The sequence below is a fragment of the Sciurus carolinensis genome (assembly GCF_902686445.1).
Source record: "Sciurus carolinensis chromosome 14 unlocalized genomic scaffold, mSciCar1.2 SUPER_6_x, whole genome shotgun sequence".
In the NCBI taxonomy this organism is placed as follows: Eukaryota; Metazoa; Chordata; class Mammalia; order Rodentia; family Sciuridae; genus Sciurus; species Sciurus carolinensis.
The window spans coordinates 260,262-286,310 of NW_025920104.1; the positions used below are offsets into that span (position 1 = coordinate 260,262).

The window sequence follows — 26,049 nt, forward strand, 5'->3', positions numbered from 1 at the left end:
TCTACCCAGAAGACACCACCTAAGCTTGAAATATTCCTTAATAATACACTGAAGGTCAATTTTCAATAATATTTCTCCTCTCTTCTTTCATAAAATCTTTATTGCAAAGATGAAACTCTGTAAATATAAAGAAGTTACAAATATTTCTTCATAATAATTAAGCCAACTGTAATCCTTAAACATAACAGCTATTTACATTTGTCTCAGTAATAAATTTTAAAGATACTTTTTAGAGATACAGCTTAATCCAGCTAGTCAACTACAGGTGAAAATCACTGGAAAAAGACTCCTCCTGTTACATAGTAGTCAGAAAATTAAGTGCAGTTCATCTTCCTCAGTTTTTCCTAGGAACAGATGTCTTCCAGAAGCCATTTCAAAGAAAATGCATTTGACACCCCTTCAAAATACATCACAGGAGAAAAAATGAAAAATCCACTATGAAGCACAAGAAATTCTCCTTAAAGAGTATGTCTCTGGAGGATTTTGTATTAGCCTGCTTATAAATTTCCTACAGAGATTTTTTTTAAGATCCAGGTAATTTATTAACTTTTACCTTACTCATCTCAAATTTCATATGGCTCATAAGGTTAAATCATTTTTATACTTAAAATGTCTAGCTCCCCTGTGCTAGGAAGGAATAATATAATAGCTAATAGTGAATGGATGCTTACTATGTGTTTGAAACTTTCAGAATTCAACCCTTTTCTCACTGAATCCTTGTGTAATCATGCACTGAAAGGGGCAAAACAGGAAGGAGGACCAACAAATGAGATTGTTGTGGTAATTTGGGAGATGATCATGGTCTGAGGTAAAGCATAAGGTAACAAGGATAAAGGGAAGCAAATAATTCAACACTTTCTAAAGCAGGAAGCAGAGACAATATGCAGATTCAGGGTGGTGTGTGTGTGCATGTATATGTGTGTATGTGTAAGGGAAGAAAATGAAGGAGGTTCAGTGTATTGACACTACCACATATGAGCTGTGTGAATACTCAGGAGCTTAAGACAGTTCTTCCATTAAAATCTCACAATCTAGCAAATATTTAAAAATTCTGTAAAATCTAATTTTAAATATTACAATATTATACAGAAAGTAAAATGATATGATTGAAATGGAAAATGGTATAGTGGTCCCTTGAAAAGTTTAAAACACAATTACACTGTGCAGTTATTCCACTCCCAGATCTAAACCCAGAAGAAGTGAAAGCACAATCTTGAACAGATATTTATATGCCCACATTCATAGTACTATTGTTTACAGAAGTTAAAATATAGAAGCAACTGCAGAGCCCTTTGATAGAAGAATTGATAAACAAACTGAGGAACATATGTAAATGTCTGAAAAGAGAGTCCTCATGACACAATCTACAACATGAACAAATCCTGAAGATATTATACTAAGGGAAATAATTGAAATAAGTCAGTTACAAAAAATACTGTGTATTTCCATTCCTAGAGGTAGTAAATTTCAGAGACAAAAAGAATGGTAATTTTCAGGGACTGGAGAAAGGGGTGGAATAGGAAGCTGTCAAATGGGTACAGAGTTTCAGTTTTGCAAACAGATAAAAGTTCTGAAGACAGAGATACGTGGACAATGATGTGAACATATTTAATGTCTGAACTGTACACTTGAAACATTAAAATGAAAAATTTCACGTTATACATATATTACTGGAATTTTATAAAGAGAAAAATATGTTACACAAAACAGATTTTATAAAATTGCTCAAGGTAATGGTAGAATTATATAACTTAGTACATGAATACAGAAAACAAATGCGACCTCCAGTCAGAGGAAGGAATTGCACCCAGAGGCTAGGTTGTATTCAGGAAAGGATTTATGAAAAAAAACTTTGTTTTGAAGGTTACAAGGCACAGGTTCTTGTTAGAGCAACAGAATAGGCAATCTGGATGGGTGAACTGATACGAACACAAAGAGCAGAGATGGGAAAACCCAGGTTATTCTGAATACAGTGAGTAGGCCATTAAGCTAAAAGGGGATATTTTCATTGAGAAATAGTTTGAAATAGTTGGAAAAAGTAGTTTACAGTCATTTTATAAGAATCTCTAAGTACTAGATTAACAAATGCACTTTATAGATTAATGAGTGCACTGACCACAAAGGTATTTGAATAAGGGAATATCAAGATCAAGGTGATGTGTGAGAAGGATGGTTATGGTTATTTTAATTATTGTTTTTAGAACAACTTAAAACTGGTAGATTTTGATGAATATTAAATAATGATAAAGTAATTTTGCCTTCAACTATACTGTCAATCAATATTTTTCTAATTTTTTAATGTGTTAATTAATATAACCTTAACATTATGTACAAAACAATAAAGTAGTTATTGTTAAGTATTCCCATTTACTTAAGTATGAAATCTAAGACACAGGCCAGTGATTTAGATAATGGAATTGGTATTTAAACATAGATAATGTTGATACCATTCCAGAACTCTTTTTCACTACTTATGCTGTGACTTTTTAAAATAACTTTTAAGATCACTATTAGTATGCCCTGTGTTATCAGCAACAAGATTTCAAAATTATAAATTCAGTAATTTTAATCTATATATATTTACCACATGTCAATCTGCATTGAGTACTCTGCAGAAACAAGAAGCACATCAGGTGACTGATACCACAGTGTGACATCACTTGAGTAGGTCCTTTGGGAACTGACATGGATCTGGCTAGTCCTTCATAGGGAGAAGGAAACAAAGAATTAAATGTGCTGAAATCCATTAAGAATATAGAGGATTTCTTAGTTCCTATACTCACCATGACTCCATTCTCAAGGATTCTGAGATGGCTACTCCATGGCTTCTTGAAGCTTCAACAAAGTTGGTTTTATAAATTCTGCTGAGTCCATGTGGTCTTGGGACAGCATACCATTATATAATTAAACTAAGTGCAATAATTCTATGACCACAGATTTTTACTTACTTTTATGTGCTGAATGTACCTGGCATAATGTGTAGAAGTTTAGTTTATCTTAATCTAAGCTAAAGATGTTTTCTTTTGTCCATAAGTCATGGTGCCAAAATTATAATTGAAATTAAATTAATCCAAAATAGGTCAATGACACTGAAATACACAATTTAACTTGCCACAGTTATAACCTTTTATCACCTTTAACATAATTCTAACTTTCACTTGCTATACCATTTTTTTAATTAAAAATCCTGGTCATTAGTTTACAATCCAGTTGAGTTTTACTGACAATTTCCTTGTATAAGTTCATTAAGAAAAGGTATCCATGGAATATAAATTATGATACATTCCATACTCTTCTTGTTACATGGATAAGTTTAGACTAAGAGAGATCTCATTGCTTTTGAGTATTACTAATTGCTGTAAATGATGCAAAACACTTCCCATCCCTTTGCCAATTTAATATGGAATACAGTAATTATCCAGAAATGAAGACTAGAGTTATTATCACTCTAAGTTTCTAAATCCTGATAACTTGAAGAAGGAGCAATTTTGAAAGGTACCTTAAAAAAATAAATTAATTTTTCCCCTATATTTTATTTCAAACAAGAGAGAATTTATTTTAGGCTGAGATTACTATTACATATAACTTTATATTACACATAAATTTACATATCTGATTAAAATATGAAAAATAACAAAAAGGTTAAATTAATACTTTATTACATTGGATAAAAATTGCATAAGCAATATCAAAAAGTTAAATCATGGCTAACAGTTTAAATAGAACAATGTTAATACCAATTTATTTATTATCATTTTATTATTAATCTCCCAAATTTGAGAAATAAGGACAACAAATTATTTTCTATAATTTTTGGTAATTAATAAGATGGAGGGCAGTTTTCTAATCTGTCTTTCAGGTGCTTAGATGGAGTTATAAGGAGGTAACAGACAGAGCTATAAATCTGCTTATCCTATAGCTTTGAAAGTTGTCAATTGTAGTTCACCGAATACTTTACTCTGTTACTCATGAGAAGATCATGAACTAGCATGCTTGTTCAAATAGATTTCTGTTCTACAATCAGAATTTTGGTATTGGTATGAAACAAAATAAACAATCTCTCAAACTCAACTAACTAAATATCACATGATTATACACAAGCAACTTTTTATTATTAATGAAAATGACTATATTGTAATTCCTAAACCTCTGATTTTCACTGAAAAAAAGGTAGAATTTTCATAAGGATCTATAACAATTTACAGTGTAAAGACTCAAATTTAATTGGCCCTCACTTACTTGAAGCCCCAAGTGTATTTAGTACATAATAAAATATATAAATAATGAAAGCAACAAAGATGATTGTATTATCTCATGGGATAATCAGAATTTCTTTTCTCTCTTTTTTGTTTCTTTTTCTTTTTTCTCCCTTTTTTTTAGTACTGGAATTTAACCCAGGGCCACTTTACAACTGAGTTATTATTTTGAGTTAGATCTTGCTAAATTGTTTAAGGACTTTGCTAACTTGCTGAGGCTGGTCTTGAACTTTCAATCATCCTTTCTCAGTCTCCCAAACCACTGGGATTGCAGGCATGCATCAATGCAACTTGCAGTAATCAGAATTTCTTAATGGCCTATGAGAAGATAAAATTTGCTTTGCTTTCTTTGAAGAACTTAGAGCCAAAATTTGAAGCACTCAGAGTATTCCCAGATAAAAGTGGATTTTTGATGGTCCTTGACATTCTTTTTGCATTTTGAATACTCATGCATGGTTTGTCTGTCACACCCATTGATTTTGTGGTTATGTCAAAGAGCAGTAAATGCAGTTTGACAAAGAGAGAAGGGAAATAGCAACATAAACTATGTTCAAGAAGAGACTGTATAATCTGTGCAAACATATGTAAATAACTTGCAATTTTTTGTTTAAACAAAGGTGGCCCACTCATTTTCTTTTTAAGAAAGGAAATATAAATAGGAATTTATGCTTCAAATAGCAAAATACTAAGTGAGTAGAAGTATACTAATTGCCAAAGACAAATTCACCATTTAAAAAGTAAATTTTTAATCCATTACTGGGAAATAACCTGAAAAACTCATACTTATAAAATTTAGTGAAATTTTCCATAAGTGAATCCATTGTAATAATTTGTGAAAAATTAAAAATGCAATTTTGGAAAACTGCATGGGTTTTTAAAAACTAAGTTCTATGAAAGCATTCTGAGAATAACAAAAATTTCAAAGCTACTCTGCAAAGTTCTTTCTTCTTCTAATAGAAACAATTTACTCAAAACAAAAAGGACATCTAATTTTGTCTGACTTTCAAGTCCCTTAAAATAAGATGATTATCAAAAATGATATAAGTAAAGATCTACCAATTAAATTATTAAGCACATAATAAATGCAGTCATGGTGGCAAGCATACAAGGGACCCCTTTTCAGAGGTGGTTTTTAAATTCCTGGGCCTTGGGACATATTTTAAGTTCTCAAAATTGATTAAAATCCCCAAATATTTTTTTCTTATATTTATTTTATGTTTGCCATAAAATGAGAAAAAATTAAAACATTTAGTTATGCATTAAAAACACCTCTCATGTTAGCACAAATAACATTTTTTATGAAAAATTTTTTCAAAAAAATTAGTTTAGAATGGACTTTTTAACATTTCAGTAAATGTGTTTGGAGTTTATTTTGATAGAAGATAGCTTTTGCTATTTGCTTTTGCTTTCTATCTGTTGTGATATGTCGCTTTACTCCATATCATAATATATCATAATATACATAGGTATATGAAGAAAATAAAATCTCGCAGATATAAAGTTTGAAAAGAGGATAAACTTTTAAAAAGTATTTTCTAATTGTGGATAGTGTTCTTTGATATATTAGAATTAGATTAAGTTTTTTCTCAAAGGTTATATGGTAACTGAAACTCTATCAATAAACTATTCATATTTATATTAAGATTCACTAGTCTATCTTGCACTTTAAATGAACCTTTTACCAACAAAATTCTATAATATGAGGTTGTGATAACTGGAAAAATATTTCTTCTTGAGTTATAGATTAAAATTTTTTATATAATTTTATCAAAATAAGAAAAGAAAAACCTCTATTTGTTAATATCACCACTGATCTCATCAGAAAAGTTTCTAAGTAGTGGGAAGATATTAAGCTTAAAGTAGCAGATCTAAATTTTCAGAATCTAATTTGTAATTGAAAACCTGAATTTTACTATTGGCAAGGAATACCTGCAGTTGATTTCCTTGAAGTGACAAGTTTACTTCATACATTTTCAAGAAAAATCTGAAAAAATATTCTAATTCTGAATAGCCACAGTTTTTCTGTTGGTCACTTTTTCTAGTAAAAATGACGTTCCTTGAAAAGTCAAAAAAAAAAAAAGGGTTAATTCAGCGTGGAGCCAAACAATCACCCAAAATTTTTTATTTGAGATAACTATAGTATTTCTGTGTGCAGTCCATGTGTTTTTTATATACTTCATATTTCATTATGCATACACAACACAGAAATACTAGTCATTTACTCATGAAGAAAATTTAATAAAATTAATGCATTTTACTGCTCTGCAAAATATTTTAAGTGTAACTGAGACTTTTTTCTCAGTGGTGAAGAACACCATGATATACTTTGGTGGCACTGCTTGAATGTATACCAGGAAACAGCAGTTTTATCCTTATTGCTTCTGGATCAACAGTGCAAATATTAACAAAGGGAAAAAGCTAATAACATTTAGTGCACTTCTGCTAATATATTTTATACCTCTGGACAATCCTTGAAAGGGTATCAGAAACCAGGAGTCCATGGGCCACAACTGGGAACCCATATCTTTAAGTATTTGTTGCTAACAATGAACGTAATACACCCACAAAATTCTGTCAAATATTGTTCAGTGGGCTCAGAGAAAATTTCCAAACTCACATTAAAGTGATAACACATTGTGACAATGGTTGTTCTTTTATACCTAATCACCTGGAAGTATTGATAAGTATTTAATCATTCCATACCAAAATCTGCTAGCTTTATTTCCCCTTTTTCATTAATGAGAAGGTTCTGTGGTTTCAAGTCTCAATGCAACACAATTCTTCTGTAGTAATAAGTTAACCCACATAGAATTTGGTAGATAAACAGCTATGAAAGCAAATAAGTAAAAATTAGTCTTACAGATATCAAGATATAATTTGCTATTAGCATAAGCTATGGTAAGTACAAAAGCAACTGTTCTGAATTAGTAAAAGAAAAAAAACAAAAAAATTATATCATTTTAAGGACAATGCCTTTTCCATTTTGTGTTGTTTTCTCAATTTTAGTTCATTGTTCAATCTGAGGTTTCTATCATTATTGTAAACAGTGTCTATGAAAATAAATATTATAAATATAACAAAATTTTGTTTTCATAATGATAGTTTATTGATTAGAGAAAGCAGCCTAAACAGATGTATCCTCTATACTACTAAAGCTTATAGTTTGATTATGAAATTCCAGTATGTGAATCAAACACAGGCACTTCCTTCCTGAAAGAAATAAAACTTCTAATCTGGGGCAGTACCTTTAAATATGGCATTGAAGGTGGTGGCTTTATGTAAAATCTCAGGTATCAGAGAGAATGGGGCTGCATACCCTGGCAAATTACCAGTTATAAAAATAACTCAATCAGCTTTTAACAACTACTTCCTGGACATTTTACTTTTAGCAACTCCTACTCAGTTTTAAAATCAGCTGTGATAAATTTTAGCAAATGGCATACAAAAAATATTAAAAAGATAGTGCACCATGATCAAGTGGGTTTCATCCCAGGGATGCAAGGTTGGTTCAACATCAGAGAATCAATTAATGTCATTCACCATATCAAGAGACTTAAAGTCAAGAATCACATGATTATTTTGATAGATGCAGAAAAAGCATTTGATAAAATACAGCACCCCTTCAGGCTCAAAACACTAGAAAAAATAGGGATAGTGGGAACATTCCTTAACATTGTAAAGGCCATCTATGCTAAGCCCATGGCTAATATTATTCTAAATGGTGAAAAACTAAAAGCATTCACCCTAAAAACTGGAACAAGGCAGGGATGCCCTCTTTCACCACTTCTATTCAATATCATCCTTGAAACTCTAGCAAGAGCAATTAGACAGACCAAAGAAATTAAAGGGATATGAATAGGAAAAGAAGAACTCAAACTATCTCTATTTGCTGATGATATGATTGTATACTTAGAGGAAACAGGAAATTCCACCAGAAAACTTTTAGATCTCATAAGTGAATTCAGTAAAGTAGTGGGATATAAGATCAATGCACATAAATCTAAGGCATTTTTATACATAAGTGATGAATCTTCAGAAAGAGAAATCAGGAAAACTACCCCAATCACAATAGGTTTGAAAGAAATAAAATACTTGGGAATCAATCTCACAAAAGAGGTGAAAGACCTCTACAATGAGAACTACAGAACACTAAAGAAAGAAATTAAAGAACACCTTAGAAGATGGAAAGATCTCCCATGTTCTTGGATAGGTGTCAGGGACGGGCTCTGAGGGCCCCAGAGCCGCACCGTGGCCTGATCTCTAAGATGGCGGCTGGCAGCTTGCCAAACATAGCTGCACTCATAAACAAGTTTTAGGAAGTAACTCTGATTGGCTGTTGTACGTGAGGTGATCCTGGTATCTGCCTGAGACTATTCCTTGATAGGCTGACTTTCCTGGTAGTCTATTCTCTGATTTGCTGATGTTCTCAATATAAGTCGGAGACTTGAGGAATAAAGCGGCCTTTTGGCTTTTTGGTTCCTGTGATCCAGAGCATACGTGTTGTGATTTTCTCTGCGGGCAGTGGGTGATCATAGATAGGAAGAATTAATATTGTCAAAATGGCCATACTACCAAAAGTGCTATACAGATTCAATGCAATTTCAATTAAAATCCCAATGATGTACCTTACAGAAATAGAGCAAGCAATTATGAAATTCATCTGGAAGAATAAAAAACCCAGAATAGTAAAGCAATCCTTGGCAGAAAGAGTGAAGCACGGGATATCGCAATACCAGATCTTCAACTCTACTACAAAGCAATAGTAACAAAAACGGCATGGTATTGGTACCAAAATAGAAAGGTGGATCAATGGTACAGAATAGAGGACACGGACACAAACCCAAATAAATACAATTTTCTCATACTAGACAAAGGGGCCAAAAATATGGAATGGAGAAAGATAGCCTCTTCAACAAATGGTGCTGGGAGAATTGGAAATCCATATGCATTAGAATGAAATTGAACCCATATCTCTCACCATGCATGAAACTAAACTCAAAATGTATTAAGGATCTCAGAATCAGACCAGACACCTTGCATCTTATAGAAGAAAAAGTAGGTCCAGAGCTTCAACATGTCGGCTTAGGACCAGACTTCCTCAACAGGACTCCCATAGCATAAGAAATAAAAGCAAGAATTAATAACTGGGATAGATTCAAACTAAAAAGCTTTCTCTCCGCAAAGGAAACTATCAGCAATGTGAAGAAAGAGCCTACAGAGTGGGAGAAAATCTTTGCCAATCATACTTCAGATAGAGGGCTAATCTCCAGAATCTATAAAGAACTCAAAAAACTCTACACCAAGAATGCAAATAATCCTATTGACAAATGGGATAAGGAAATGAATAGACACTTCACAGAAAAAGACCTACAAACAATCAACAAACATGGAAAAATGTTCAACATCTCTAGTAATAAGAGAAATGCAAATCAAAACCACCCTAAGATTCCATCTCACCCCAATTAGAATGGTGATTATCAAGAATACAAGCAACAACAGGGGTTGGCGAGGATATGGGGAGAAAGGTATACTCTTACATTGCTGGTGGGGCTGAAAATTAGTGCAGACACTCTGGAAAGCAGTGTGGAGACTCCTTAGAACACTTGTAATGGAACCACTATTTGACCCAGCTCTCCCACCCCTTGGTCTATACCCAAAGGACTTAAAATCAGCATATTACAGAGACACAGCCACATCAATGTTATGAGCTGCTTAGTTCACAATAGCCAGATTGTGGAACCAACCTAGATGTCCTTCAATTGATGAATGGCTAAAGAAAATGTGGTATATATATATATATACAATGGAATATTACTCAGCCATAAAGAATGATAAAATTATGGCATTTGCAGGCAAACGGCTGAAACTGGAGAATATCATGCTAAGTGAGATAAGCCAATCTCAAATAACCAAAGGATGAATGATATTGCTAATAAGTGGATGATGACACATAATGGGGGGTGGGAGGGGTTAGTGTTAGGGTTAGAGTTAGGGTTAGGGAGGGGGGCAAGAATGGAGGAAGGAAGGACTGTATAGAGGGAAAAGAGGGGTGGGAGGGGTTGGGGGAAGGGGAAAAAAATAACAGAATGAATCAAACAACATTACCCTATGTAAATGTATGATTACACAAATGGTATGCCTTTACGCCATGTACAAACAGAGAAACAACATGTATCCCATTTGTTTACAATAAAAAAAAAGTCAAAAAAAATCAGCTGTGATTCAAAGAGGGGTAATGCACTCTAGTGCTCTGAAAAAAGCAATTTTTATAATGCTAATGTTAGAGGTTTTGTTGTGGATTGTGGTGAAAAAAGAGATGTGGAACACATCTTGAATTTCTGGGGTTACCAAAAATAACCTAGAGTACTGAAGATTCAAGAGGTAACTTTTGTTCACTTGTAGATAAAAAATAGTATCTGAATACCAAGAATAAGCCAAGGTAGCAGATGATTAATGGCAGTAATGCCTTTGGTGGTTTTTTGGAGGGGGTGCAGTAGGGATTGAACTCAGGAGCATGTTACATCAGAGCTATACCACCAACTATTTTGCATTTTAATTCTGAGACACGGTCTAATTAAATTGCTCAGGTTGGCCTCAAATTTGTGATCCCACTACCTTAGTTTTCCGAGTAGCTGGTTTGTGGGCATGCACCACCATGCCTGGCCTGAATAAATTGTAAGCTGTGAAGTCTTCAGATTCCACATAATTATTTATGTGTTTTGAAAACTCTAAAGTCACTACTTTATCATACTCCTGGTGGGTACCATTGGGGTTACAGTGGTAAACACTGCTACCTTTCAATATATTCCTATTAAATTTTACATTTGGGAAACATTAAATGTGATTTTAACAAACAATAAAATACTTTTCAACTATTTAGACCTGATTTAAAAGACTTCTCAAACCTCTGTCAAATTATAATTATAGGCTATTTTCTTTCCAAATTATTGCTGATATAAAAGCAGAAAAAACAGAATTTTAAAAACTGAGTTCTACAGATAGCCTTCACAACACCTTACAAAGGATAATGTAAAGTATGATGAAAACAAACCTCATGGAATGTATATGTAAATACTTTTAAAGCCTTGTTTTAAAATTCTTAGCAATGTGCTAGCAATATGTTCAGACCTCTCTTTCAGTAACAGAAACTGACTTTCCTTTATATTTACCAAATTCACTATTTAAAAAAATGTAAGTTTGAAGTTACTGATTTACTATCTATAGAATTGTAAAGGTCTCAAACACACCAGATGGGACATTTTATTTTCAAAATAGGTTTCTATAAACTGTTGGTAAACTTTGGAAAAATAAATCTTTGAAAATGTAAAATATATCACTCAGAACAAAGAAGTCTTTAAGAACAGAAGTATGTCAAGTTCTTTTATTTATCTGATAACTTCTAGGTTTCTTCTGTATCTGATAATTATAGAAAACTTCTTTAGCATTATTTGAATTCTTAGATGTACTACAAAAACACAATTAACTTATGATTTCTGTTAACAATACAGATAGTTACTTCAAGCAAAGGAATCACAATAACTATAAGTTTCTTGTCTTTAATAATGCATAACCCTGAAAATTCACTGTTGTTTTATAATTTAATACCATTTTAAATATATTAGGGGAGTTCACCATTTAAAGGTGGCCTTTGGCAGAATGTATCCATCATTTGGATTTTATATCAGATAGTAAAATATACCCGCAGATTTATTCTACACATATAGGACAATCAGTTGTAATGTGAAATAAAATATCAAAAATATTTTTAGAAGACTTTTAAAATGAAGCAGTTTTACAAAAAGTATGATCCTAGGAAATCTGTAGTAGAGTAAACAGAAGTTGAGTAAATAAGCCATACAGAAAATTGCAAAGACTGGTTCTGAGGTTGGTATATTACACTGTGCAATCTAGCTCATTTTCTTTACACTTTAACAGTACACAATAAAGTTACCTTTACATTGTGCATACTCATGATGTTCCCACAGTCATTCATGTACTGTTTTAGGCCTTTATCCTAAAAAATCATAACATTTTACTACATGATGACATAGTTTTCAGAATGTATGACTAATTCACTTAATAGTGTTTAATTTTTTAAGAAAATAGTTTTTCAGGAAGAGATACAGAATGCACCACCTAATCTATTTAAATACCAATAAATAAACAAAAATGACCGAGGCTATTTAAAATGTCTATATTTCTATTACTAAAGCAAACTAAAATACTGAGTTTTTATTAAGAGCTTACCAAATACTCAAGGAACAGAGTAAAAGATTTTTCTGTGTGAACAACATCTTGTAAGGTTACTATGTTTGTATGTTTTAAATAATTTTAAGAGTGAAACTGTAAAACAGAAATGAAAGCCAATTGTTTAGTCTGTGGAAGGTAAGATTTTACAAAAATATGAAGTAAGTTTAACATATAAACCTACTGTGTATAAAATTCTCTTAAGTAAAAAACAGTAATTTTCCAAGGGGATTAGTAGTAGAAAAACTAAATGTATCAACTTTTTCTTTTTTTATGACTTTGAGTTTGATATTATAGTACCTGAAGTCTTCTCTAATATTACAACTCTCCATCTTCTGCTGTTTTTCCTTGAATGTTAACTTTTTGAGCCTCTAATATTAATTATAATACAAATATGCTTTTTTCACCATGTTGCTAATCAGTAACATGTTGCCTCAAACATTATTTATTTATTTATTTATTTATTTATTTATCTATTTTGGTACAAGGGATTGAACCTGAGCCACATCTGCTTTTCTTTAATTTTTATTTTGAGGCAGGGTCTAGCTAAATTGCTGAGGCTGGTTTCAAGCCTGCCATCCTGCCTCAGCATCCTGAGTCACTGGGATTAAAGGCATTTACACCATGCCTGATTTAAACCAATTTTGAATAATTCACTTCTTAAATAAAATGGTATAATGACATGTTTATACGCAGTTCACTTATTTCTTATATTTAATGTATGCAGCTAATTTACAGTTACCATGTGTCCCATGTTCCAATATATAAAATTTGTCTATAAGATATTTATCTGTCAGTACTTTTAATTATATCATAGTATTTCACTATACATTAAAAAATAATTTCTTTCCACTGAATATGTTACTTTTAGAAATAATTTTTGAAGATCTAATTATCTTCTGGTCACCTATTATTTCTATCTGCTTTTATTTATTAAAATTACTCTTATACAACTTTGGTTTTAAAATAGTCTAAATAAATATACCTTCTCTTATTGCTGTACTGGGTGTGCATTCTTCATTTTCCAAACAGAGCTCTTTTAATTCCACCAAATTCTCTGTCAGTTTACTTCTTCCTTTATAAACTGCTGCATATATGCCCTATAAAACATATTTTGGAGGAAAAAGTCAAGAGTACCATAAGAGGGTAACAATGAAGAACAATAAAGAGACCTACCTGAATTTCTAATTTGTAAACATGGTGAACTCCATCTTGCAAAGAAACTCCACAATGTTCAGTATTAGACTTTCTTATAGCAAAGATGACTTTCAGTTACATACGCGCAACTTTCAGGTTTTTGTAAGATTAAAAGTGTCTCAAAAGTATAAAACAAGAATTTAATTTACTTTTGGTGTTTTATTTCAAATTAAGATTTGGATCAATAGTATTAAAATCAAAGGTGCATTCTCTGTAATGGTATATGAAGACTGTCACTGAGCACATTAAATGAAAGAATCATTATACTGTTAAATCAAAAGAGGTTTTACCCAGGTTTCCAAACTTTTCAAAATTTTTGCACATTAGTTATTTAAAAAAGAAAAGAATATTCCCTGTCTATTACTTACTAAGTCTATTATTTTCCTTCCTGCTGTTTCTTTTCTATTACTTCTACCTTTTTTTTTATTACTTACTGTTTATTTATTACTTTTCACTTATTATTTTCTTGCTCTTTATTACTGTGGAAGATAGAATGTTTCTAAATTAGTAGCATTACAGACAGTGACAAGTTAAAGAAAAAAGCATAGTTTAAGATTGTCTTAACATTCAATAAAATATTTTTATTTCTAAAGTTATTTTTAAGAAACTTTAACTCATGCAATTTCTCATGACAGCACAGACAGGAGACTGCTAGGAGACTAAACAAACAGATGCCTATTGTGTTACCAAGAAAGCAAAATATTTTCCATTTCTTTCAATAAAATATTTTAAGCCTATTAAAAATTACACATTTCCTCTCAAACTGATAGGATACTTTCAAGAATTGAAAGTTTCATTCCTCCTAATTTTGTTACCTTTTCAGAGCAAGATATAATTCTTTAGACAATCATGTTCACAATTTTCCAGGTTGGCCAAACCATACACTTAGATGATGAACAAGAAAGTCTTACATTTTTAAAATAAGAATTTACTTACCTTTCCAAGTTTTTCTAATTTGATGTAGGTTTCCATCTTCCCAAGCCCAATTTCTGACTGCAAGCAAAACTATGATAAGTTGAGTATTTATTCTTAAAATTTTATCTCTTTCTCAACATCTAATACTCTCCAATTCTACATTGTTTAAGAATAAAAATAGTTGGTTACAGACAAATTGTTGAACATCTCTCATGTTTCAAAATATACTTGATGTTGGAATATTGAAAAGGTAAAAAGCATCAGTATTCATAATTGAAACAGTCAACCTACCTTACATATGGATAGGATAATGGCCTGCTGTGAATGCCTTGTTTTATTTTAAGAACCCAAATTTTAAACTACCACAGACTTTAAGATAATAAAGAATGTTATAAAATTACTATTTGATTTTTCTTTTAACAAAATCACAAAAAAGCAGGGCTGGGAATATGACTCAGTTGGTAGAGTGCTTACCTTGCAAACACAAGAATCCAAATTTTAAACTACCAGTTTTACTTTAAGATACTAAAGAATCTTATAAAATTACTATTTGATTTTTCTTCTAATGAAATCACAAAATATTAGGGCTAGGTATATAGCTCAGTTGATAGAGTGCTTGCCTTGCAAACACAAGGCCCTGGGTTCAATCCCCACTACCGAAAAAAATTATAATAATAATAACTTTCTGACCAATCTTTAAATTTCCATGCAACCTTGAAACCAAAAAGGTGGTACAAAGATGAGTTTCATGTTCTTCAGAGACATATTTGGGTAGTCCTAGGATGGCGGCTGGCATTGAGCCAAGAGGTGGTACATAATTAGTGTTAACATGGCGTGTGATCTACTTTTGCCTGATTAGTTAATGTCTCCTCTGCACTAGTGGTCAACATATATTCTTCATTCTTTCTTGATTGGTACTGTGGCACATGCTCCATCCGTGCTACTTAATCCTAAGCTGATTGGCTGCCTTAGGTAAATAAGACAGACCTATAGGAAGCACCTCTGATAAGTAGCACCTCTGATAGATTGCAGAATGCAGGTTGCAGATGGCAGAACACAGGACTAAGCAGTCACCTCTAGGTCACAGGTCACAGATCCCAGAATGAAGATGGCAGAGTGTGGGGCTCACAGGTCACAGATCACAGAATGAAGGATTGGCAGGACTAAGCAGACAAATGTAGATAGCAGAATGAAGGTTGTAGGATGCAGGCCACATGCCGCAAACTACACACCGCACCTCCAAAAAGTGACCCAACTTTAAGAAGCAGTAGACCTTTGATAAGTATAGCCTCTCTGAAAGAGTAGCACTTCTAAAATTAAGCAAAGTCTCTCTTCCTCTAAGCAAAGTCTCTCTTCCTTTAAGCAAAGTCTCTTTTCCTCTCAAAGCCTCTCTTCCTCTCAAAGCCTCTCTTCCTCTAAAACTAAAAGTAAGCAAAGTCTTTCTTCCTCTATAAACTAGCAAACAAGCAAACAAGCAAGGAAGTAGCCCAGATAAAGATAATAGAAGTAGTTCAGTTCCAGTCCACCTCTGATAAATTACTGCAAGATTGTTGCTGCAGGTGGCAACAAGGTTCTCCAATCATAATACATTTAAAAACAAAACCAATTTACATTCTACTGTAGATCAGGAAACATGCAAACACAAATCCAGTAATGTAAGTCTCATTTTCTCTCCTTAAAAGTTTAAAAGTGAGTTCTTAAACTCTTTCTTTTAAACCTTAAACTCACTAATTATTTTTTATGGAGTCAACAAATGAGGTAGATGGAATATATCAAAATATGTCACAAAAACAATATATCCAATATATATTTTAAAAGAAAATTTAAAAAAGTATGCAACCTTTACATCAAAGATTGGAAAAACAATATAGACAGGTGGAAAATAGGAACTGAAAGAACAAAATTTAAAAAAAATATTAAACAGAAGCCAAGAATAAGAATTTCCTTAAATTTTTTTCTAAAATACCTTTGCAATACATGATACAATAATAATCTAAAAAAGGATTCACTTCTTTTGTAGAAGATGCTAATGTCTTTAAATAAAATGCTAGTGAAAGGAAATAATGCATAACTTCAGTTTTCATAGGTATATAAATCATTTTAAATTATTAAAATATTGCATTGTACTCCAGCCCTAGAGAATCAAATTTGCAATTTTTCTGGAGCTGTCAAATAAAATAAAACTGATACTTGGCATCACTTACTACTTTAGACAAAACAATAATCTTTCCAAAGTTGAATGGCCAAAAGTAGAAGAGGTTCCACCAAGGAATTGTTTTTATACTTTTGTTACAATGACATATACCAAGTTAAAATGATGTAGAAAACTGCAGGTTCAACTAAGAAGTGCTTAATTCAATCTCAAAAACTAAAACTCTAATCATAGGTACAATGCTACTACATGACTGAAAAACTGCTTCCATTTGCTTTTATTGTTACCTTTTTACTTTATGTATATGATGCTTTTCATGAAAAACATGATATTAGAAAAATGAAGTTTTAAAACATCATATACTACCTAGCCAGGTACTGCTTTGTATGTAATTTATTATTTACTAAGTTCTTGCTTTCTACTACCAATAGTTGTGCAGAATAATGAAGCAAAACTAAAAGATACAACAATTTCCAGAAACAAATGAAGATTTTTACTTCAGTATGGAAAATGTCGCCAACAGTCCCCTCTCTGATTCCAATAATTTTTCACATTATATTAAACTTTACAAGTTTAAGAAACTATGATAAAATGACATTATTTTCTTATACATGTGTGGTCTTCAGATGTTTAAACTTACAAACATATAACTACTGCATTTTCAACTTAAATTTTAAGTTTTGGGTCATCTTTTACTGAGGGAAAATAACACTAGGTTGAAAACAAACATAAGCCAATATAAACAAAATAATGAGTATCCATGAAAAAAATGCACATAAAGTCATTGTCTATAATAAAGATAAGTTCAGGAGAAGACATGAGTGACCAAGAAACCTTTTCTTCTCACTAGTAGGAAAATTTTCTTACTCATTTGTGTATCTTAAGCAAATATTAGAATGCCCTTAATATGAAGTACACTTTGGTCTAGTAGTGATCATGACAAAAACAATGCAGTTTGCTTTAAAGATTATGCCAGTGAAAAAATAGGTTACATAAGTGATTGACTATAAATTAATGGTTTGAAAGATGAAAAGTGACTGTACAGTGTAAGGAATAACTTGAAAAGGATACATGAAAGACTTAAGAACCATTCTTCAGAGAATAAAAATTAATGACATTAGAATATACTGAAACTCTTTTTTTTTTAAGTAACTGGTTGGCAATAATTAACTGTGTATTTCAGCTAGCAGAGGGGATTTTGAATGTTCCCAAAACAGAGAAATAGTGAATATTTAAGGTGATAGATATGCCAGTTAATCTCATCTAATTAGCACACATTTATACAGGTATTGAAATGTCAAAATACCAAATAAATCTATAAAATTATGTGCCCATTAAAATAAATTTATATATAAACAAAAACAATTATTATACTGCAATTATGAATAATCAGTCTCTAATATAAACAGCACTACTGAATTCCACCCATGCAAGCAGATGGAGAATTCAAGCAAAAGGCAATTACATTAGTGAACTATCAGATCTTAATTCAAAGAGTAAAGCATACTGCAATATCCCCACATTTTAAACCCCAAATAGTAATTACTATAATTAATAAATTTTTAAATGGAATATTTAGACAAATATGATGGCATTTTTATCTGCTGAACACAAGATTAACAGCAGATATAATCACTAGCTTATTTACATGCTCTCCAGTGGAAATTATTCAGAGAACAGAAGACAATTCTCATTTACTCAACATTTACCAAGCACATTAGTTGCTGAGCATACAGTGAAGAAGACACACATGATCCCCGCTTTCCTGAGTTCACAATCTAGAATGAGTTGCACCTTATTTTGAATTAAACCTTTGAAAGTTGCACAAAAACAGAAATGATAGCTAAAAAAGGTACAGTGAACTTTGTATTTTAATATAATATAAATACTCCCTTAATTCTGCTTTCCAGACAAAAGACAATTATTTTTCTGATAGTTCATTGTTCTAAGAAAATACTTCACTTTTTGACAGTCCATATAAATTCCTATTCTTATAGCTCTTACAGCAAAAGCACGTGAACACTAAAAATATACATACACAAGATAAATTACAACTTGTAATAGTTTCTCCTATAATTCAGTGTACTTTGTAAGCTGTAGCAAGTGTAACAAGAGAGTTTTAGCTAGCTTTGTTTCTAGCAACATAATTCATGCATCACAGTCATGAAACTGTATTAATAAGGTGGAGATGCATTTCCATTTTAGCTTTAGAACAAGTGAAGAATATGCTGAGGTTCTACAGGCGCCATGTTAAAGGTGAGTATGTATTGAAAAACACTGTGGACAGCAGGAGGTTACTTCAAACACCCATTACCCTCCCTGTGAGAATTACTGAATTGTTCTGTTTGACAACATTGTGTTTTGCTTGTTGACATGTGGGAACAGAAGAGACTGAAAACCTCAATTTTACTCACCATTTTTTTCTTACAAAAATTATTAGTATAGGGATGAGAAATCCACACAGAGGAAAGAAATAAGAACTTCTAATGTGCTAATATCTAATTTTAATATGATGACATTAATGTTCATATAGACTTTCATTCTATTGAATGAAAAAAAAGCTCATAAAACTTGTACTGGGTTTGCTATTATTGGAAATGCAACAAAACTCAGATGAATTCTCACTATTGGCATATAAGGTTTCCCATTAGTTTAATATTTTACTGTGTTGAGAATACTTCATTTATTATAAGCCATATATAAGTATTACATAATATTTCCCAATCCAATAATCAGTATCTTTAATATGAGATATTATTACTAAATATAACATTGTATTGTGGATGGGATTCTGAGACAAAAATTGTTGGTAGTAAAAAGCTAGTGAAAGCTGAATAAAATGTGGAGTTTACTAAATAGTAATGTACCAATATTTGTTCTTTAGTTGTACAAAATGTATTAAAGTAACCTTCTACAAATAATAGGAATAACTGGGTATGTGGTAAAATCACTGTATTACCTTTGTAATTTCTCTGCTAATCTAAAATTAGAACAGTTTAATTAAATAGAAAGTCAATAGAAAGGATGAAGTTAAGAAAAGAAGACTGAATACAAAAAAGTTTATAGGTATAACAGATATTTCAATAACCCTGAGCAGATGAGATGGGAAAAAAATGGCAACATGATTGAAAAGAAGAGGGTAAGTGCAGACAGATTTTCATGATTGTTAATCAGAAAATGGGGGAGTTTCAGGTTTACAGCATTTGGTTTTTCTATTATGTAGAAGAAATCAGCTCCTTGCTTAGAGTAAGACAGTGCTATATGCAAAACTGAGGGTCCACTTGAGGTAGATGACCATGGATTTACAGTAGATCCCATCAGCATTCCCTGTCACTCCCTCCAGCAAAAATGAATTCTAGGAATAATTTTCTGAATTTCCATCTAAGACAAAGGGTAAGTTATGCATGGAAACTTGAACTCTCAATAAATGTGAAGAATATTTGTTTTTACCCAACTGCTTTCCATCCATTCCTAACCTCACCCTTGATCTTTATAAATGAAGTCTAAGGCTCAGATTTCTATATTGAAGAATAGACCTCGCTGAGGAAAAAAATCTAATTTTAGATACATAATGAGTACAGCATCTATGTGAACTTGAATTCTAAGTGTTGTGAAAAATAATTTTCTTTTCCCATCCTTTTTCCCCTAACCCACTCTTTTGCCTATGTCCCACCTTCAAATATAAACACAAGGTAAAGATGTTTCATTTTGAATAATAATTTTTAAATATATATTAAAAATCTGCTTAGTAATGTAAATGATAACAAAAGGAATTCATGGATAGAAACCAAAATATAGCTGGGATGATTAATCTGAAACTTATAAGCCATTTCAAAATCAAAAAGTATGGGAAATGAATAGGAACAGACAGCAATAATTTCTAAAACCCCAATTACTAAGCATTCATAAGAGGGTTTCACATAGACACAAGAGACAAGTCTTTTTAAATAACAGCTTTAAGAACTCTATGATAAAGGTTGGGGACAGAGTTCATTGGTAGAGCACTTACTTAGTATGCTGGAGATCCTGGGTAACCCCCCAAAAAAGTTATTACATGCTATTAAATCATTATTTTCTTCCCAATCAGAACAAACATAATTGAGAATTCATCTAAGTACAAATCTTTTATAAAAATTGATAGCCAAAGAAAACTTTTGACCAGAAAAAAAAGTGAAAAAATATATTCTAAAATATTATAAGCACTGATGTGCAAAACTATGATAATCACAGACATGTATCAAAATCAAGTTGATTACGCTTTACACTTTGTCAGTGTGTTCAGAGTGTATACAGAATAAAGTAATTATACACTTTAGAATATCTAATCAAAACAGAAGCTTTTGTGAATAAAAAAATCCCATTATATAATATATGGAAAGGAGATAAACAACTGTGAGAACCTCACAGGTAATCATTAAGTTCCTCCCTCAGACACAAAGTTCAACTGGGTACCATGTCCTGTCTACTTTCTCTTCAGCATGACCTCTAGTGTCTGAGTTCTACTATCTATTTCCATATGATGGCCACACTATCTATAATTTTGAATAAGTTCCTCATTCATCTACAAGCTTCTTGTCTATCTTTTCCTCTAGTGCATTGTCTCTATTTTTCCTGAAACTCTTATTTGAAAGAAAAGTGTGATCATGTCAGTCCTTGTTTAAATAAACACTTTTTATTACATGAGATGTTCAGACTCCTTGACTTGATATGTCATGCTTTTTATAATCTGGTTCATCCTATTCTTTCAAATCCTATTTTTAAAATAAATTATTACATATTGACCCTTCTTATCTGTTGCAATTTTCTTAATATAACATACATATTCCTATCTTTGGGTTTATTACATAAAATTTTGAATGCTCCTCATTCATAGATTCATGTTCAAATTGAAAAATTTCTACCAATGTTTCAAGGACCACCTCAAGTGCTTCCTTCTCTGAAGTATTGTGATTTGCAGAACACTTATTTTTTGCCCATTTTATTTATTACAACACTTTATACGTATCCCTAGTAAAGGACTCTAGTCATCCAAAAGACAATATGCAATCATCTGAACTTATGACAAATATCAAAGTGCACCAGGAAAAGCTGTCCTTTCAATGACAACTGCTACATTCTAGAAGATGTTTATAAGATATAAAGCTGACAATGTTCCTCTATGTAGAATGTAAATAATTCCTATAAATCATTAAGGAAAAGGTAGAAAAACCAGTAGAAAATAGATAACAGATTTGGGCAATTAATTTACAAAAGAGGATACCTAAATGACCAACAAACATATTTAAAAGTGTTCACTTAGAAAATAAAATGCAAAATAAAACCACAATGAGACCACTATTTTACCAGAAAAGTTAAAATTAAAAAAGAAAAAGCCTCAAAAATGGGCAAGAAGACCAATCAGAACAATCATACATTGATGTTGGAAGTAGAAATGTGTTGGAAAACTGTTATTATATTTTCTAGGAATACTGAATATGTATATACAATATGAACCAATATTTCCATGAAGTGCTTACATATGTTAAGCAAAAAACATCTGAATTTGAAGTATCCAAATGAATCTCAAAGAGATATAACTGAAATCACATTTTTTGAAAAGAGGACTTTGCTAATGTCCTCTAGAATGATGTCAGACTAGATTTCTGTAATTTAAAAAAATCACTTTTCCTGAACAGGGAAACAAAAATGAATATTCTGTGGAGCATAGAATACTATGATTAATGTATACTTGCCTTGGAATAGTAATTAGGAGAAAGGAAATATTCAGAATACAATTCATTAATATAATTATAACAGTTCTCCTACAGGTGTCATTTACCTTCATGAAAATTTTCAAATTGCTTTATTTGCTTGATATATGTGTGTGGGGGGTGTAAATGTGTGTGTTTATATACAAAAAACACACATACAAAGGTATATTTATATATTTTTAAAGTGTTACCTCCATTGAGATCCATTTATGTTTTTGATTTCTGTGACAAACACCTGTAGGTGACTGAACTTCATCAGATGACTTCCCAGAAGCTTGGTCACTCTCAATATCTGATACCATTTGTAGATATTTGTGAACAATATCTGTATCAGAAAATGAGACAATATTTAACTTAACAAATATTTTATCCTACTATGTAATTAATTATTATTGCAGGTAACATAGACAACCAACATACAAAAACCAGAGCATTACCATCTTTTATAGTTGAGTTTTTATGTGTGCAGTTAAGAGATCAAAACATTAACTCAAAGCCCTGACCTGGAGTGTTTTGATTTCCTCCATAGCATAGTTCTTGCTACCAACATGACACAAAATGTGTAACAATGGAAAGAACATGCAGTAGCACACCATTACATGGTACTCTGTAATAAATATACCACAGAGGTAACTCTTATGACAGAGATAACAATAGTAAGAAGCACTGGAACAATCAGAAATAATGACTCTTGCATATTCTTTACTTTAGTTTTTGAACTTAATTATAAGTTCATATAATTAAAAAATAACAATAGCCATGTTTAACAGGCAAAATTGCTGCAAATTTAAGAATCATCTCTTTGTGTGAGCTGACAGCAGCACACCATTCTGAGAGTCGCACCTATACAGGTAAAGGCTACGTACATTACCTACAGATATAAACTGCATGAGTACATATTTCCAAAATTTATGAAACACATAAGGAAATAACCTGCCATGGCAAGAAAGAATGCAAGCACTAGAAAAAATGCTCAGAAACTTTAGAAAATAAAATTATCTAATGAAACAGTAAAATTTTTATGTTTAGCTGGGTGTGGTGGCACACACGTGTAATGCTGAGGCAGGAGGATGGTGAGTTCAAAGTCAGTCTCAGAAAAAGCAAGATACTAAGCAATTTGGGGCAACCTTGTCTGTAAATAAAATATAAAATAGGGTTGGGGATGTGGCTTAGTGGTCTAGTGTCCCTGAGTTCAATCCTGGTTCCCCCAAAATTTTTCAAAAACTTTTGAATTGCTGTTTAAAAACATAGCATGTGGCAAAAGTCAAATCAAACATGAATAAAAAAAAAACACCAGAATTGTGATTATGGCTAAGTGATAATGTGTGCTCCCAGCACATGTGAGGCACTAGGATCACTTCTTAGCACCACATTAAAAATAAAACAATAAAAGCATTTTGCTCATCTGCAACTAAAAAGTTTTTGAAAATTTTAAAAGTAGACACCCCAAAAAATCATCAGGGAAGTAGATATAAAATAAACAGAAACTTTCAGATATGTATTTTCCTGGATATTTAAAAGGACACAGTAATAAAAGAGTAACAACTGAGGTGATAATCTAATTATTGTACTAGTCTATAGTGATTATTTCAAACTTTAATGAGGTATAAAATTAAATTAAGTACCATCCTAAGCTGCCAATCATTTTGAAATTCTGCATGTCCTTCTTATGGGATTTGTTTTCTTTCTGATGGACACATATTCAAATATTACTTCTCTGTAGTGTCAACAATACCCTTTCTAGAACCTTCCATCTTTCTGATATTCTTCCTACTCTTAATTTGTTTTTTAATTGACAAAGAGAAATCAGATAATAAAGGCTGACGGACTAAAACCTTACAACATGCATATTCTATAAGCAGAAAGTTAGATAAAGTAGACAAATGAACAAATTACTAAATCTGCTTCCATTTCTGGGCATTGCCATGAGGGAGCCAAGGCTTCCTCAAATAACACTGTGGGGTCTTTGCAATTGAGTTTCTTGAAAGACTCCATGAAATGGTGGAAGGAGGAATGTTTGCTGTGAGATCATGGAGGCCTGCCAGTTTTTACCACAGGCTCTGAGGCTCACAGTATTTGAAAATCCTTCCATCACCAGCCCAAGATTCAGGATCACAAGAGAAGGACTGAGAAAGCAAAGCCAAAGCAGAAAACAAAAGTTGTAACAGAGATCACTACATATAAACTCATGTCTAAGACTACTCATACAAAGTCAGTTAAAATAATTTCTATGAAAAATGCTCATAAAAATATTTTAAATATTGTAAGTTGGTTAATATACATCCCTTTCTCATGTAATAAAAATTAGTTGATATTCACAAAATTAATATAACCACTTTATCCATTGCTGACTTTAAATATCTCAACAATGTTCACATCCATTCCTTCATGGATTAACTACCTAGTATGTGCTTTATGATTAAGCATGTTATAGAATATAAAAGATATAATTCTGACCTAAAGAAGTTATATTACTATTGAGAGACATCTAGAAAAGCATGTCAATTAGTGAATTAAAAAAAAGAACTTAAGTATTATTTATAGAGAGACTATGAAAATATTTCCCCAAAGTGTATAAAGAATCTTTAAACAATCACATGCCTATTTCCAAGGAAAAACATTCCTAAAATATAATATTTTAAAGTTATTTAGGCCAGGTACATTGGCACATGCCTGTAATCCCAGCAGTTTGAGGTTGAGGCAGAAGGATCACAAGTTCAAAGCCAACCGCAGCAACCTAGCAAAGTTCTAAGTAACTCAATAAGACCCTGTCTTTAAATAAAATGTATAAAAGGGCTGAGGGTGTGTTTCAGTGTTTCAGTGTTTAAGTGCCCCTGTGTTCAATCTCTGGTACCAAAAAAAATTAGTTATAAGTGGCAAATAATGTGAACAAGACTTTGTTTCAACTATTTTGAATATAACCCTAGGAACAGAATCACTGCTTCATATGATAATGTTACATTTAAACTTTAGAGAAAATGGTCTGAATTAATTTTTGACAACTTAAAAAAAATTAAACATTTTAAAAATCTGATGTTCTTGGAATTCTCTATTCTTATAGGTACTTTAGGAAAAGTATTCTACATATCTCTTTAGTTTAAAATAATTTTTATGCTAACAACAAATCTATACTCCATAAGCAAAGAATGTGATGGAAGCAATTATCAGGCACTGACCAAAAAAATGCAGATTTCTGTCAAAGTTAACAATGAAAGCAAGGGAATATGCAATATCAGATTGTGGTAGACCTTGCTACCTCTAATCTCATCAATGTCTATTATGATGCCAATTATTATTTCAAGTAAGTCTGGTGAGGAAGAAATTCAAGTTTCTAATTTTTCTTCTCTACTACCTGTCAAAGTTATGAATATAAAAGGGAATTTTATTAAAGGAAACAATATATACTACTTAAAAACAAATATATATCAAACATTTCACCAGGTTATAAACTAAGCATTTTTAAATAAATAATACTGAACTATTTCAGAAAATATGCACTTAGTCTAAAATATTAACTGGCTCACAAAAAATG

General features: G+C 31.7%; 1 pseudogene; it reads right to left on the reverse strand.

Moving 5' to 3' along the window:
* Positions 1–26,049, reverse strand: part of LOC124973130 (cyclin-dependent kinase 17-like) — a 37,849-nt pseudogene that overhangs the window by 7,232 nt on the left and 4,568 nt on the right.